We start from the raw sequence: 17263 nt of genomic DNA on the forward strand, positions 1-17263 counted from the left end.
GGCATCTTTTCCGACGTTTCATCTCTCTCAGCTCCTCGGTAAACCAGGGAGCCAATCGAGATCTACGTCGGGTCAGAGGCCGCAAAGGCACGACTCGGTCCAATGCTGCGGTGGCAGTTGTCTCCCAAGCCGCCGCCTGATTTTCCGCCGAGTCGTGGACCAGATCCTCCGGATATGGCCCAAGCTCCATCAGGAACCTGGCCATAGTTCCCCACCTTGGGTCTAGGCAAATTTACCAGGCTACCTGATGACATCCCACCAGGCTACCTGATGACATCCCACAGGAATTCTGGGAGTTGAAGTCCACAAGTCATAAAAGGGCCAAGTTTGAAGACCCCTGCACTAGGATAAGTGGTCCTAACCTGTGCTGGCAGAATCAAAGAACACCAACCATTGGGATTCAGAAAACGAGCCTTCTCTGCTGTAGCATCCGCCCTTTGGAACATCCTGCCCTCTGGGATGAGATCTGCTTCTAACTCCTAGCCTTCCACAAGGGCCTGAAGATCTGCCTCTGCCAGTTAGCCTGGCAACCGGATGGGAAAGTTCTACACTGGAAGTGGCTGCTTTTATTATTGTAAGATGCCTAGAGCAGCCTCATGGTGAGATAAGCAGCAAATAAATTTAACAAATAGAGGAAAATAAATAAATCTATAGAAGTGAGTTACTGCTGTTTTTCTCCCAGATAGTGTTTTTTTTAAAAAAAATTAACCAACTTATCTGCTTTGCAGGGCAATGCAATGGCTCAGTGGTTAAGACGCTGGACTTGTTGGCTGGATGGCCAACAGTTTGGGTTCAAGACTCAAGATCAAGTGCCGCGCAACAGAATCAAGGCCCATCTTCATCTAGCTTCTGCCCACCTAGCAGTTTGAAAGCATGCAAATGCAAGTAGATAAATAGGTACCACTTCAGTGGGGAGGAAGCTCCGCTATGTCATGCTGGCCACATGACCACGGAAACATCTTCGGACAGCACTGTCTGAATGGCCTTGAAACAGAGATGAGTGCCACCCCTTATAGTCAGCAATGATTAGTGGAGTAAAATCCACAGGGACTCCTTTCCTTTCCTTTCCTTTCCTTTCCTTTCCTTTCCTTTCCTTTCCTTTCCTTTCCTTTCCTTTCCTTTCCTTGTTTGAATACAAGCTAACATAAAGCCCTCCATCCTTACAATATGTTTAGGCATATGCAAAGTAAAGGAAAACTGTTAAGAAATAATATACTAAGACTTTTTTAAAAAATATTATTTTAATTTTAAAAACTTACATCATTCCTTCTCATCTCTGACATCCTGATATTTGGGCTTATAGCTTCTACCATTGTCAGCTAACATGAAACTTTGGCAAGACCAGGCTGGGGAAGAAACTATTATAGTAATTCATAGTTCACAGGAACTGTTGTGGTTGCACTGCAACTCACCAAGGATCAATAATTAGACAATACACACACACACACTACATTTTCATTTTCGAATGCAGACCTAATATCAAGCTTATAGCACCAGACATTTGGCTTATAGCACCAAAACTGATTCTTAACTGATTTTTATCTTACATAAAATGTATACCCTCTTGCACTAATGCTGAGGATATAAAAGAGTTGTCGGCACTCATGGAGAGGAGGGAGCCCCAGCTGTGTTAAATTCTTAAGGCCTTCAATTCCTACTGCTTCCTTTCCAGGTTCAAGACTTTTGCATTCCCCTTTCTGTGCAGACACGAAACTGGGAAGAGGAAGCTGATGTGGACCTTTCCGTCAGGTTCAATGGCCAGGGATTCATCTTAAGACCCAACTCCCTGCACAGTGGCCATTCCTGATATGTATTTAAAAACAGGTTTGAGGCAGTCACACGTGCCCTTCATAGGCATAAGTTAAAGATCCAATTTGTTTCTTAAACTGGCCTTGCATTACGACTTGCCTTGCTTGGTGTGAGCCAGTTTGGCTGATGCTCATCTGCCATGCAGACTGCTATAATTCCTGCATTGGTGTCTTCCAGATTGGAGGCTTGTAATGCACTTTTTATGGAGCTAAAGGCAGTTCAGGAACTTCATCTAGGGTAGAGTGTGGCAGGCTAATGGAAGCAATGTAATGGTCTCACCCATCATCCATTTTAGAAGTCTGCATAAATTGCTGATTAGTTTCTCAGCTCAGTTCAATACTGGATCCTCCCTCTTAACTCTGTAATTGCTAGAGTTCAAATGATCCATGAAAAAAATATCCTTCTGCAATGAAGTAATTTCCCCTCCCACCCCAGCCTGCCTCTTCAGATCCTACAAAGTGGTTTGATTCACTTCCAGTAGAAGTAAATGTTTTTCATTGGAAGGTCAGATTTACCAGAAACTCTTTAGATGGCGCAACTAGCTTTTTCCCCAAAATGTCTTTTCAAAAATGAGTTAAGAATTTGCAGAACATGACCCTCATTATTGCTTCTTAATTCTTTTTAGCCCTGTTCTTGATACATGATTGCCAATTTTCCATCTTTATATCTACTTAATATTTCATTATTGGCACATGCGTTTTGTTTTTAAAATAATAAAACCATCTGAAGTTTTATAAACACTTTAGGCAGCTATTAAATAAAGAAATATAAACAAGATATAACTGTTGGGATATTTTACCCAAGAACTGCCAGACATTAAGCTTACAGCACCAAAACTGATTCTTATCTTACATAAAATAGTTAACTGTAAATCAAGATTAAGAGCTATGATTCAGAGGAATATGTGGAAATTCAACAGTACATATTATTAATTGTACATAAATTGTGTCTTCATTCAGTAACTCAAAATAATAGTCACCCAGTCTCTAAGCATATTCAGTCCAAGGGATAAATGAGACATCAGTTCACCTTTCAGTGCAAATTTAGTTTCAAACCAAAGTGCGAACAAAACTTAGTTGTTTGTAAAAAAATTGCCGTTGTACAGTTTTAAAGATGTCAAAATGTATAAATAAAAGGAAAGAGTTCATAAAATGGTACTGATAAAAATGATAGACATATATTATGCAAGAAAAGGATTCCTTGAAAAAGTATGCCTAAGGCAAAATTGTGTTCAAAAAAGTGCAGATTAGGAAAAAAAAAAGAGACTATGCCTCTTCAGGTTCTTCTAAGCTCAAAGTGGTCTAGAAGTGGGACACAAATAAACAATTGAAAATGAGAGGCAAACAGGAATAAAATTGGATGGATTTAGCCATCCTTGCCAAATCTACTTAGCTTGAGTTATTGCCTTGTAAATCTATTGCAGAATATATTAATTCAAAAGAGATGAACTCATTGAGTCAAATGACCAACAATGCAAAACATCTAGAATCTGGTACATTTTTTCTGACTATAAATTGTATGAAAGGGTATAAGCTTCATCCAAAATTTAGATATTTTTTTTAACCCCACCTTTATTATTCTTTTTTATAAATAACTCAAGGTGGTGAACATATCTAATACTCCTTCCTCCTCCTACTTGCTCCACAACAACAACCCTATGAGGTGGGTAGGGCTGAAAAAGAGTGACTGGTCCAAAATCATCCAGCCGGCTTTCATGCCTAAAGCGGGATTAGAACTCTCAGTCTCTGGTGATTGGCCCGAAGTCATCCAGTCAGCTTTCATGCATTAGGCAGGAGTAGAACTCACTATCTCCCAGTTTCTAGCCAGGTGCCTTAACCACTAGAGCAGGGGTAGGCAACCTTGGCTCTTTTATGACTCGTGGACTTCAACTCCCAGAATTCCTCAGCCAATTCCTGTGCTGGCTCAGGAATTCTGGGAGTTGAAGTCCACGAGTCATAAAAGAGCCAAGGTGCACCCCTGCACTAGAGCAAACGGGCTCTTTTATTATTCATTTAGCCTTTTAATATGTTTGTTAATTGGAAAAGGTACTATTGGATTCCAATTTTTTTGCCCCCACAACTCTTCTTTCAAGATCCATAATAGGAGGTGTAGCAAAGATTGACTCAGATAATCAGGAATTATAAAGGGCAGTTTACACCTAATCAAATCAGAGAGGGAAAGTACCGTGTTACAGAGCCATAGCTCACTCGGCAAGAGATGAGGAATATAAAATCAGATGTTGATCCAATACAGAATACATGAACTGCAAGTTAACAATGAATTCTGGGGGGATGAGGCTGTTACAGGCTGCTGTTAATGTCATCCTTAAGTCATCTTAAACTCAGAATTTAGTTTAAATACTAGACTTAGCTAGGTTTGGTTAACCATGGTTTATTGCATTGTCTAGGTTTGCACAAGACACTAAGTCATAAATAGTGCCTTGCAAACCACAATTGCTCATGAACAAAATACATTCCACAAAATAAAACATCCTATGGCTTAATGCAGCATGTGGCCCAAGTGATGTTTCAGCTAATGTGAGAGAGTTTCAACACATCCTGTTCAATCCCTCTTGATGCAAAAAAAAAATTCCACTTGGAAATTTTGAATGCTGCAGTCTGAACACATCTAGAGGATGCCAAGATAGGGAAAGGCTGTATACACACCTACCTGGAAATGAATCCAGCAGAATTCAGTCAGGTTTATTTCTGAATTCAACATTAGAAAAGTAATCTTGTCAACGAGTATGTGCTCCTGTATTTACAACATGGTATTTTATGCTTTATCTCCGTATGCATACACGCACACCCTTTTATAAACAGGCTAGAAAAATAACCATTATTGTTACAACAAATAATTATATAGCGTATGTCTCCAGATGGCACACTCCCGTTTTTTTCTGACATGCTATATAATTAACATACAATCACCAACTTCTGATGCTGGCACATGAATGCCATAACTGATTTTCTGATGGACACAATTCTCCCTTAGAGAAAACCCTCAGATAGGGAAATCCCTTGTGCATAAAAAGGCATACTGACTTACTGACAGTCTTATGAGCAGTGTCACCAGCACATACAAAACAACTGCTAACCCATTATTTTGTATTAATTAGCTGGCACACATTTGTGGCACATGGCCTGGTGGTACAAGTGTCTCTTTCCATTATTTACACACATTCATAGAAAAGAAACATCTGATTTGATTCTCTAAACTTTTTGACTGCTCATCAAAAGGCAAAAGAGTAATCCCAAGGAAAAAAATCCTTGCCAATGCCTCCATCTTTGTCTGACAAAGCTGACTGGGGAATTCTGGGAGTTGAAATCCATGCATCTTAAAAGTTGCTGAGGCTGAAAAGCACTACAGGATAAAAGGCATGCCCAGCCCCAAATCTTGGTATTTTCAATCATCTTCTCTCTTTTAATCTGATGCCGTTTTATATATTTTGAATTCATCTGTTTTATTCTCTGAGGCAACCATAACTCAAGCTTGCAAAGAGATACCTAACAATAAAGCCACATTATTTCATAGAAAGAATTAAAAGCGGATGGAATTTCAGCAGGTCTCTCTTGCACAAGGAATAGAAAATATCTGAGTATTAAGTTATGCAAGTTTTCTAAAACCAGATTAATTTTTATCATCTGGGATGGAGAACAGGTGCTAGAGTCACTTATCACAGAAAAAGCACAATTCTACATTGGAACAGCTTCTCCTTATTATAAAAAACACCTGACACAAAGATGGGACTTATGGTCCTCAATATCTTCTCCCCCATTCCCACTCTCTCTTTTGGCTGGGTTGGTTGGTGCTGGTGCGAGTCCAACCTGTGTACATGCTTTCCATTCTAAGCAGATGCCTTTTTCTCTACTCCTCCACTGACTGGAAGCCTTCTTGTCTAAAGAGGATTGAATGGCTTGTATTGATTCCCTTCTCTTTATGGATATATTTCCAATAACCACCTTGATTTTCTGTTTCCTCTGTCTTGACCTCTGTCTTATCTCTCAACCAACCCCATAACCATTGCCTGGGGATCGTACATATCTCAGATCACTCAACATCATCCAAGCACCCAAATTGCTTGAATTGGCTGTTTCCCTTCTCCCCCACACTCCCCATCTGCTCTTGAGGGTGAACTCACTTCCACAAACCCTTTGCTTACACGCGTTTCTTCTCCGCCATTCAACCCTCTCCCAGATCTGGCTTTTACCATGGACAGCTCCTTAAGAACCTCTTACTTTCCGCCGCCAATCCCCGCCGCCCAGCTCCCTCTGCTCTTCTTTCCGCTCTACCTCGTGGCTACTCACTCTCTCCACCAAGTTGATCCCTCGCTCCCTCCTCCGATCTACAGGCCATTCGCTACCCTCCCCACTTTGCTGCCTTCAGAAAGCCCTGATGTCACCCTACCCCTCTCTGCTCTATACACGCGACTAAGCGTGCATAGGATCCTTGCTTTGCTCCGTGTCCCAGCCTTCGCTTTCTCCCTTTTCAAGGTAGGGTACGTTTTCTGGAAGACCCATAACTCAGTCAAAAGCCTTCATTGCCGAGCCCTCTCTCCATCTGTTTCCAACTTCATCGCACACCCTCTTCCCGCAACCCTAGTTCACACCCATCTTGGAGCAAAGAGGGCCAAAACCCCCCCCCCCCCCCCCCAGCCATTTCGCCGGGCAGGCAGGCAGGCAGGCAGGCAGGCGGGCGGGCGGCGCGCGCACACACACAGCCGAATCGCCTCTCGTCGCCGATGTCTCCTCGCCTCCACCAACCCGCCACTTTCCTCTTTCGGCTCCTTCCTCCCACGCACTCCCCCCGCCCTTATACCTGCTGCTCTGTCTTCCCGGTCTCCAGAGGGAACCTCAGCCAAGGATGGGATCCACGCCCACCCAGCATTCCTGACTGCCCCCGCCCTTATTTCGTATCCCGACACATTCCCACAGCCTGATGCCCCCAGGAGCAGGACGCCCCTTCATCTACCACCGAGCGCCGCACTCCTCTCACCCACACCCAGCTCACTTCGGTCTTTTGGGTCTCCCCCGCCCGCTTGCCGCAGCAACAACCGGTCTCCCGTTATAGAGATGAGAGAGGTCTGGGGCAGCGGGTGTGTATTTGGAAGAGAGAAAGGCTGGACCCAAGCAACGTCTCCCGTTCTCCTACCTGCGCTTCTGGCTACGTCTGGTTGGCAGAAGGTGTTGAGGTGGGGTGAACAGAGCGCTAGAAGGTTGGATGCCCCCCCTTACTTACACATCACACCTCTCGCTCTTGCTGCTGTAACCCTCCGTTCTCCCCTTCCATGGACAAGAGGCTACTGTAGATGGAAAAAATGCAGCCTCCGCCCCCCTTCCCTCCCCCCCAACACCCACTCCTCTTACTTGCTTGGCAGCTGTCTGCAAGGACGCCCCTTCCCCTCCCTTTGCACTGGTGCGCGTCAAATGGTCTCATCGACCCTGCTTCTTCAATGCAAGCTGTGGGGGGAGTAGTTGTGGTTTGAGTTTTATGAAGAATCAGCTGATCTGGCAGGGGCAAGAGATTAGCAGAGATGGTGCTGTTGCTGGAAAGTCCCATATATTCCCGGATTTTTTTCCACCTGTCTTTCCTTGCCAATGATAAAAACTTCACATTGACAAGCTACAAGTGCAGAGAGTATCAAAGAACTAGAGTCCCAGAACAATTGACACCATTTCCTCTGGGACTGCCCAGTGCAAATCAAAACCTGGCCAAATTAGGAAGAACTAAAAGCCCCATCAAGGGTGCAGAACTGAAATACCATCCTAGGAAAGATGGGAGAAACCAGACTAATTATGTTTCGGATCCAAATGAGCTCAGCAAGCTGATGTGGGAGTTTGATGCAGAAAATATTTTCGGGGAATCCTGCTTCCTCAGGAGAAAATTATATAAAATCTCTTGGTTCCAGTCTTTCATCAATTATTTATAAGCTGCCCAGGCTGCTGCAGGAGGGAGGATGAAAAGAGCCCACAACCACAGCAGAGCTCCAGTGCAGCATTTAATGGCTTGCCAGGGCACAGCAACTGCATCACACCATGATTTCTGGCTCCAAAACATTCAGAATTGCTCTTTCTCCTATAAAGAAGGCTATACCCACTAAGCCATAACCCAGAAAGCAGCCCCATGAGTAAATTGGAAGAAATAAGGAAGTGGTTTAGGAAATCACTTAGAATGGAGATATGCAACCTGATGTTTGATCCATTACACATTTTAAATACATACGAAAGGTCCCAAGATAATATGATAAAAGGAGATGCAAGAGAAGCCAGGAACCAGGATACTTCCCCCCCACAAAGTGATACCAAAATAATCTGACAATAAATAGACACAAGTGTGCATTTTTCCCTTCAATTGTTTTACTAAAATCTTTTGCTGCTGAGACACAGATCCAGAAAGGGCTCACAGAAGAGGAAAGGATGGGGAGGGACTTACGAGAGAAGGAACAGGGAGAGTAGATATAGGTGGACACAGCTTCATTACATTTGTGTTAACAACAAAAAAAACCCACAAAGGAGGGTTATTTTAAATGTCGGGATTTTTTTTAATATATATATAATACAAAAAAGGGAGACTCTAACCCCGAACTGTGGGGGTTGCATGCAACAAGGGAGGTGTTCAGCAGGTGGGGCATCAATGCTTGGTGCGAAGGGCTGATGCACTTGGAACACGAATCACGAGAGAAGCTGAGGAAATGGAGCATTAAAAGACACCATGGAAGAATGAGGCGCTGGGCGAGGAGGGGAATTCAGAGCAGATTCTTAGCACGGAAATGGAGAACACTCCACACTGAAGCCACGGAGAAAGAAGTACAGCCCTTCTCCATCTCATCTCACTGCAGCCCCCACAACCCCAGCCATGAGCACAAGGCACCCAAGATGTTGTGAAATCCCAACCTGCACCCCCTTCTAACTTCTCTGTAGGTTCCCCAAGTTTTGTCAATCCCTCAACCAACCCATTATTTCTAACTCAGTACTTCTTCTCCTGCAATGTTGCTTATACTACGTCCCGCAACTATTCCAGTCTTCAATCCCCCTTGGTCTGTGAGCTGAGCTTACTAAGTCATTCTGCCTCATTGTCTCACTCTTTTTGTGTAGTTCATTTGGGGGCAACAGGGGGCATTGCTGGAATAAGCAAGATCTACTTTGATAAAGATTATCATTATTTGGCTTAGACCATGGACAACAGAAATGAATGTATTTCCAGGACTGTTCTGAGAGCCACAAGTTAATAGTAATAGAGTAAGGGAGTCAATAAAATGAGGGTGCTCTCAAAATCCACAAAGTCCTTTCATGGCCCTCTGAATAAGAGTTGCTTCATTGGCTGAGCATATGCTTTCCCAGCTCCACTATTTTATGAGCACAGGCAGGGGGAGAGAATGAATGAAACTGCCATTACATTAGAAACCCATATATGGCCAATGATTATCCATCTGGGCTTGAAGGCTCCAGCTGCCAGTGAGGGAGAGGGATGGGACTGGGAGGGTTGGCTTCTGTCTCCCCACTCCCAGAAATCACCAGGGCTGTGTGGGGAGGGCTTGGCTCACAACCGAAGCTCCCTCCATGGGCAGCACCGTGACGGCGGCTGGAGGTGGAGCTGAGACGGCTGCAGCGAGGGGGCAGACCTCACCCGTACCTGTGGAGGAAGAGAAATAGAAAGTCAGAATGTTCATACCCAAACTCTTACTGTTATTAGCCCAAGCTTTCAACTTGCTTCCTACATCCTCTTATTATCTTAAACTAGTTCAGGTTTAATAATCTGGTTTAATGAGGTAAAGAAGAGATGCAGCTGTCCCTTCTCCAAAATACCCTATTTAGCCACAGACTGGTAGAATTTCTCTCTAAAAAGCTGAACAGATTAAGTATTTTAAGTCTGCGTGTGCTAATTAAATAGGCTGGCACTAACTGTTAAGCCTCCTCCCGAAGACAATATGGAAACTTTATTGCTTAAATGCCTGGATTAGGAAACTGTAGAGTACAATATAAAATAAAATGGATCTGTCCAGGATGCATAATGCAAGCAACCATCTGTAAAGACAAAAAGAAGCTAAAACACTTACCAATGGATTTGTATCTGCTGATAACATAAAGATATTTGTTGATATCCCCAACCCTCCTGGTTTTAACATTAAAAAAAAACACAAAAATCCCGTAGAAAAATATTCAGATAAATACAACACTCAATGGACTGTGTATGGCTTTCTACAAACCAGAGCTCAAATCCTGAAGATGAACCTGCAGGAAGATCAGTCAAATCACACTAGTCAGATACTGCTATACGCAGCACTTTAAACTGGCAAAGAGATGCTAAGTTAGGATGCAGCTGCCCCAGGGAGCTGGGATTCTCCCTTTTCTCACTGAACATATAAGGATGCCTAAACAACCCTAAGGGAAAAATGGGCCTCCCCTCCCCCTTCCCAGGACAGAAGGAAGCGGCTCTTGCCTGGTGGCCCGGCCAGTGTTTCACCGCAGCGGTTGGCCCTCAGTGGCCATGGCCCCTTCTCCTGCGTGCGTCTGCAGATGCCCGTTGAGCTGAGCTGGGGTCTTGCAGTGCACGCCACACAGCTTGCAAAGGAAACGCTCCAGCCNCCAGCCGCGGGGCGGCTAGTCCATGGTCCTTGACCGCGTGGACCCTGAGGTAGGCCGCTGTGGTGAACCCTACGGGAGGGGGAGAAGGACAAAAACCAGCCAGGTCAGTGTCCGGCCTAGTGAAAGCGTTAACCCGGTGTCCTGCAATGCTTGGCTGTGCTTCATCTTAGAGGTGGCTGTGTCTTGAAACTTAGTGAAGGATCTATTGCAACAAGCTTCCCTAATTTCAGAGACAGCTTCTCATCCCAAAGACAGCTGTTTCTTGCCACCAAGCAAGTTATTACTGTACAAACAGCACATCCCACCCTAAGGGCAGCTGCATCTTGCTACTAAGGAAATCAATATAGTACAAATAACCTAAACCTCTTAACATAAAATCATCAAACCTTCAACAGAGACATTTTGGTAAGGGAATGTTAGTAGAATCCCCCTACAAGAGATTTATAATGTTGTATTTCTATTATTTAATTCAGTACAAACTTCAGAGCCAAAATTGAATAAAAAATAATAATTAACTGCTATTTTATGTTCCCAAGATTCCAGATATATGAACATATATTATTAATATATGGATAACACACATCAATCAAAAATGTAATCCAGGAGATATATTAAAAGCACTGTTAAACTTTTAAAAATTCCACAATTTTTAATTTGCACATTGTCCAATAATTTTAATTAATGTATTAAGGCTATTGCATTGTCAAGATCATTTGGGATATTAATCTTTCACTTATACTGCATACTATAAATCTCTTCAGTGTCCTACAAAATGAAACTAAGGAAATGCTTTGATACATAAATGGGAGAAATAAATACTGGGAACCATTTGTATTGCTAGGCAGTTTGCTTATTGTAAACAAATATAAATTGGCAGCCTGATTAACACTTGTGTATTAAGAAAGTTTAGTTCACAATTTCCAAGGTATATTATGGATAATCTTAACAGGCCTCATCTGCATTTTTGCAGAATTGCTCATGGAGAGCAAATTTGGTTCCATGTTTAAAGGTTTTTAATATCCTTTCCATAAGGCCTGAGTCATTTATACAAAGCTATTTAGCTGTATTCTAGTTGATGGAAATTATGCAGCTTTTTTAATTTTTATGGAAAATTAGTAATATTCAAATAGGCTAGAAACTAGGAAACTAATCCTAGTACTGCATTAGGTTATGAAGCCAATGAGGTGACTTAAGCCGGTCATTCTCCCTCAGCTCTAGGAAGAAGGCAACGGCAACCCACTAACTGAAATGACTTGCTCAGACAGTTGCCAGAAGTTGAAACTGACTTGAAGATACCCCCCCCCCGGCAAAAAAGGGAAAGTAATATCCAGAACAGAGATTAAATTGGGGTGGGGGCTGAGACTGGGAATAGTACCCAGAAACAAAGTTGAACTTAAATTTACCTTCAAACAGGTTAGTCAAGAATGAAGAGATTTATGATTGAGACATTCCTGAAAGAAAGAGTGTAAGTGAAAAGCTTGAAAAACTAAATTAATTTACCTGGGATTAAATTCCAGTGAAACTGAATGAAACCTAAGAAAACCTGCACACATTTGCATACAGGGCCTCTTAGCACATTTCAAAAAGAGTAATATTTATATTTACAGTTAAGTTCAAATATTACCCATCTGAGCCCTATTCTCTTACCTTTGTTGCACAGTTCACAGACATGATTCGGCCCTTGGCTGTGTACTTTCATGTGGTCTGTGATATAGGCAGCACTCAGCATCTTTCCACACACGTGACATGGCACCTTTTCCTCATGACGGACTGTGTGAGCACGTAGTCGATCCTTAGTGGCAAAAGCTGCTTCACAAGTCTGTAAAAATAGGAGCAAAGGAATCATATGAATGAATGTTATATCCATTGGTCCATTACTCAATGCATTTAACAGCTAAAAACTAAAGTGTGCATAAGGTTTTCTTAAGGTGGAGGTCATCTTTGTTCCCTGTTGCATCAGGAAGATTGCCCAGAACACTTGAGCATAAATAAATAGAACACTGTTATCAATGGAGAAAAAATACCTCACATTTGAAGGGTCTCTCTGTTGAGTGGACTTGTCGAACATGGCTGTTCAAATGGTCTGGCCTGTGGGAGGAAAGGAAAAAAGTAAGATGAAAAGTGATTTTCTTATTCATTCTCTAAATGGGTTTGGGGTGATTCTACTTATCCACCAAAAAAAGCTTGTGTTGAGGAATCCGACATTTTATATTTGGGGGGAAGACTGGAATAACAGTGGTACATTTATTTTGTAGTAGGATTTTATATTTTTTAAAAAAACTGGGAAGAATCATGTATACTTAACTGCTGCAAAAGTGGCACATATATAATAGAAACAGCCTTCAGAATTTTAGTTCCACTCTGGAAATTCTCATATGTACAATACATACCACTAGTGGTGGAAAATACATGTTTGACACTTTAAAGAATTAACTAATGAGAATTTAGATCAGGGGTAGTCAACCTTGGCTCTTTTATGACTCATGGACTTCAATTCCCAGAATTCCTGAGCCAGCTTAGCTGGCTCAGGAATTCTGGGAGTTGAAGTCCACGAGTCATAAAAGAGCCAAGATTGACTACCCGATTTAGATGATTACATGCTGAACAATTCATAAGGAATTAATCTTGGACTTATGGAAGACCCATATTGAGCAAGTCTGGAAATTAGAATCCTGGATGTGACATTATGGTTTTCACGTGTCAGAACATTTACTATTAAAATGAGACTGTTTAACTACACCTAGTTTAATTGGAACTAATTTCTGTAAGGAGATTTTGCTTCTAGCATTCATAATAATGGGAACAATTTGTAAATAGATTCAAGTAGCGTCTGCTATAAATATTAAATAAAAGCAGGCAGAAGGGATTTATTGCAAACAGTGGTAAATCCTGTCTTATGCAATTTCTTTTGCTTCAGACTATACTTGTATTTTGAATTCAATGACTGTCTTATTTAGTGACCATTTGCAATTATCACAGTAATGAAAAAGTAACTTAACAACCAGTTCAAACATTTATAGCCTTCACAGGTTTGTAAAGCAAATAATGAAAAAGTAACTTAACAAGTTCAAACATTTATAGCCTTCACAGGTTTGTAAAGCAAAGAAAAACTGAAATAAGATCATAAGCACAGTTGCAGTTTCACTTAGTGACTCCATCCCTTAATGACTAATTGCCAGTTTCAATTGTGGTTGCTAAAGGAGGACTACCTTTAAATCATTCTAAACCAGCAAGTACCAAAGGTATCAGACTTTTCTAATAGAAGTTTTTAATTATTATAAAGTGGATGTTTAAAAATAGTGAAGATATCTTGTATTTTTGAATCCAAAAGAATCAATTCCTTTTATAAAACAAACTAGTTTATAACTATTAATTGTTCTTTTTATAAGGAGCTTTCCTTAAGTAAAATGTAATAATTGATCAACCTGACAATTTATTTGGGATGCAAAATTACAAATGCTTGGCATTTGCAGAACATGAATATACTGTAAACATTAAAATATCATATATTTAAAAAGCAAGCACACGGCTTCCATAGTGGGGTGAGGGGGGTGAGGGCAGCAAATAGAAACCAAGGAAGAGTTTCTTGAGTACCAGCAACCTTTTTGATTGCTATTATCCATTTTTCCCTTGCCTTCCACATACAAGGTGCAACTTTTATTCAAGTCTTTTTTTCCAAAACAGCCAGAAAAATTTAATATCCCTGTTAGTAGGCAAGTGAAAGCAACATAACTCTTTTAATTTTATTTGCTAAGATTATCAGCTGGGACAATTTTTCCTGTGTATTTTTTTAATTCAAAGTTTGTGGGAATGTCTGAAAATCACCAACCTGGTAAGCTTTTTTGCATTTCTAAAGCAGAACACAAATCCTTATTCTTTGGAACTTGCCTTTAGGACAAGGATGTAAAAAAGTGTAGTTCATAAGCCATATGCATCTCATCAGCATCTGTCTGGTGGCCTCCAGAGTATGCAGGATCAAAACCGACTTCTTTGGTATATTTTGGAGTGATTTTAACAACCAAACATTTTAGAGGCAAAATCTTAAACCTGTTCAAAATCCCAATTTCCCTTTCCCTGCTTGTGTCTGTTTTGAATGCTGGGTCTTCCCTGCTTTTTCAGTTCAAATTTTGAACTGAAGAAATTGTGCACTGACTCTAGGTCTAACTACCATTTGAGATTTCTCACTTCTGTTCATGCCAGTTTTAAATAATTTATTTTTCTTACAATCTATGTCCTAAATTAAGCAGTTTCAGTATTTTAGTCCAAGGTATTCCAGACTCTTGCTATTTTATAGTTCTATTTCTTCTGTGCAGGTGTTTGTTGAAATATCCTGGAGTGCCAAAGTATTTAAAACTTTTAACCACAGTACATTGACAAATATTTATAAGCTTGTTGCCAATACAGTACCATGTCATTACTTGATACTCTTACAAGGTTTTAGTTCTGAAAATGTGGTATTTCCTTTCCCACAAACTGACCACATGGTTGCTGCTTGATCCAAGAATATTTTCTAATATGTAAAAATCAGACAGCCTGGAATCTTTTCAGACTCTTGTCATTTTGAGGAAAATGTAAGGCATTCCATGTTAACATGCAATTCAGAGTTAAAAACAAATATCTCCCCAAATGTCGTATGCTAGCAATGATAAATTTTAAATTGTTTCCCCCCACTTCACATAACATTGTTTTAGTATAGACTTCTTTATATGGAGAAATTTTAAAAGTCATCCACTACCTAAAGAGCAAGTTTTTTAGAATGTCTTTGAAGAATTGTTTCAAACTGTATCAACCTGACGAGGTAATTTCACAGGTAGTATCAAAATGAGTATGCATTGGAATGAGATTAAAATGTTTTTTCCCATTTATTTTTAAATTCAATAGATCTTTTGTTTTCTGAGGTTCCAAACTTAATTCTTAGTCTGCCAAGATATCTCAATTCACTTTTGGTGTCTGGTGCACATAATAATCAGAAAACTGCCTCAGAGATTCTTTGATGTCAGAATCCAACGGAACTATGGCAAGAATTGGAAAGCTTTCAAGTTAAGGTTGCACATTGTCACCTGTAGCCACACCAAGGAGTAATATGTTCTCACATTTGTTCACTATTTTTCACTCAGCTGGAATTTATATAGAATAAGGAAATTGTTGCTAAGGTTAATGATGAAAAGAAAGCATAGATTTCCTAAGGAGTTGACTATTATGGAGACCCATAGAACTAACCATCTACCAGTATCTTTTAGAATGTTATGTCAACATATTAAAGAGATCTGGGGAAGTTAATAGAGGAGGAGGGCCTGATCTGGCCCACATACCTCCCTAGATGATTTGGGAACTTGCACTCCTATATTATTATGCCTTCCTAAGTCAGTTTGGCATGTTGTATGTGTATTTTAGTCTTTACCAAAAAGGGGAAATATTTTTCTCAAATTTCTTGTGCAAGCACTTTAAAAATTCCCATATGAACTGCATCCTCCCTGAACCCTCAACTCCCTCATACCGAGAGAAACTCTTCCCACAGTGGCTGCAGATGTACGGCTTGTGCACAGCACCATCATGTGAACGGACATGATAGCTCATGCGGTCCTTCCGTTTGAACCGTTGCTGGCAGACAGGACATTGGTAGGGCTTCTCATCTGAATGTGACAACTTATGCCGATTGAGATGGTAGACATCCCGGAAGGCTTTCCCACACATCTCACAAGCATGGTTCTTCCGGATACGTTTGCCTGATGCTGTAGTGGTCACTAGGCCTGCACCTGACCCTGCTGTGTTTCCAGTACCCTCAGCAGGGGCAGGTGTTGCTGGGGCTGTACCACCGATGGCAGAAACGCTAAGCAAGCTGAGGGGAACCATAGTGGGCATCTTCATGGTTGTGGGTCCAGCGCGAGAAGCTTTTGCTCCTGTGTGTATAGCTTCATGGCGCCGCAGGTTGTAGCCATTCTTGAATTCTTTAGCACACAGGGAGCAGATGTAGGGCCCTTTACTCTTCGGTTTCTTCTGGGCCTCAGCTGCCTGTGGGTTGGCAGGAGCTGCCTGAGGGGTAGGGGCTTGCGTGGTCTGAGTGGGTGGCACTACCTGCCCACTCCCACCTTCGGAGGCAGAAAGCTGCTGCTGTTTCAAGGCAGCTGTATCTACTGTGGAAGCAGCTGGTGCAGAAGCAGTGGCAGCAGCAACCACAGCAGCTGCAGCTGCTGTTTCTTGTGCTGCAGCCAAAACAGGCAGGAGGTCCACTTGGAGGGACTCAGCAGGGGTACTTGTCTGTTGGGGAGGAGCAGTTGTGGTGGCAGTCTGAAAAAAGAGAGATTGTATAATTGAGTAACATAGTGATGAACAAGGAAGTCTGAAACCCTACAGTAATCTAGCAATTTAAATACAAAGCTAAGTAAATTCTTACTTCAAAAGTAAGCATAGTTTTTCCTAGCAAAAAGAGCTGGATTATTATTTATTATTTTATTATTATTATTATTTATTAAATTTATATACCGCCCTATCTCCCTTACGGGACTCAGGGCGGTGAACAGGCGATACTAAAAACCACGATAATAAATAAATAGTTTCTGTTCTAAAATCGAATTAAATAACAGGCCTGTTCTAAAAACACACCCATACAAAAACCCCCACTGAAACATAGTCAAACTACGCCAGGCCTTCAGGGCTCGGCGAAAAAGGTGCAGGTCCGCAACTGTACGTAGGTCGGGGGGTAGGTCATTCCAGAGGGCAGGAGCTGCCACAGAGAAGGCTCTCCCCCTGGGGGTCGCCAGCCGGCATTGTCTGGCTGACGGCACTCTAAGGAGGCCCTCTCTGTGGGAGCGGACTGGTCGAAGGGAGGTGTTTGGTAGGAGGCGGTCTTGCAAATACCTAGGTCCATT

The 17263-nt window shown here is 41.7% G+C and overlaps 1 pseudogene; it reads right to left on the reverse strand.

The window, feature by feature from the left end:
• Window positions 1–10253: 10253 nt before the first annotated feature.
• LOC107291274 overlaps window positions 10254–17263 on the reverse strand; it is a 26306-nt pseudogene continuing 19296 nt past the window's right edge.

The sequence above is a fragment of the Protobothrops mucrosquamatus genome, unplaced genomic scaffold (genome assembly GCF_001527695.2).
Source record: "Protobothrops mucrosquamatus isolate PMUCROS unplaced genomic scaffold, P.Mucros_1.0 scaffold1102, whole genome shotgun sequence".
In the NCBI taxonomy this organism is placed as follows: Eukaryota; Metazoa; Chordata; class Lepidosauria; order Squamata; family Viperidae; genus Protobothrops; species Protobothrops mucrosquamatus.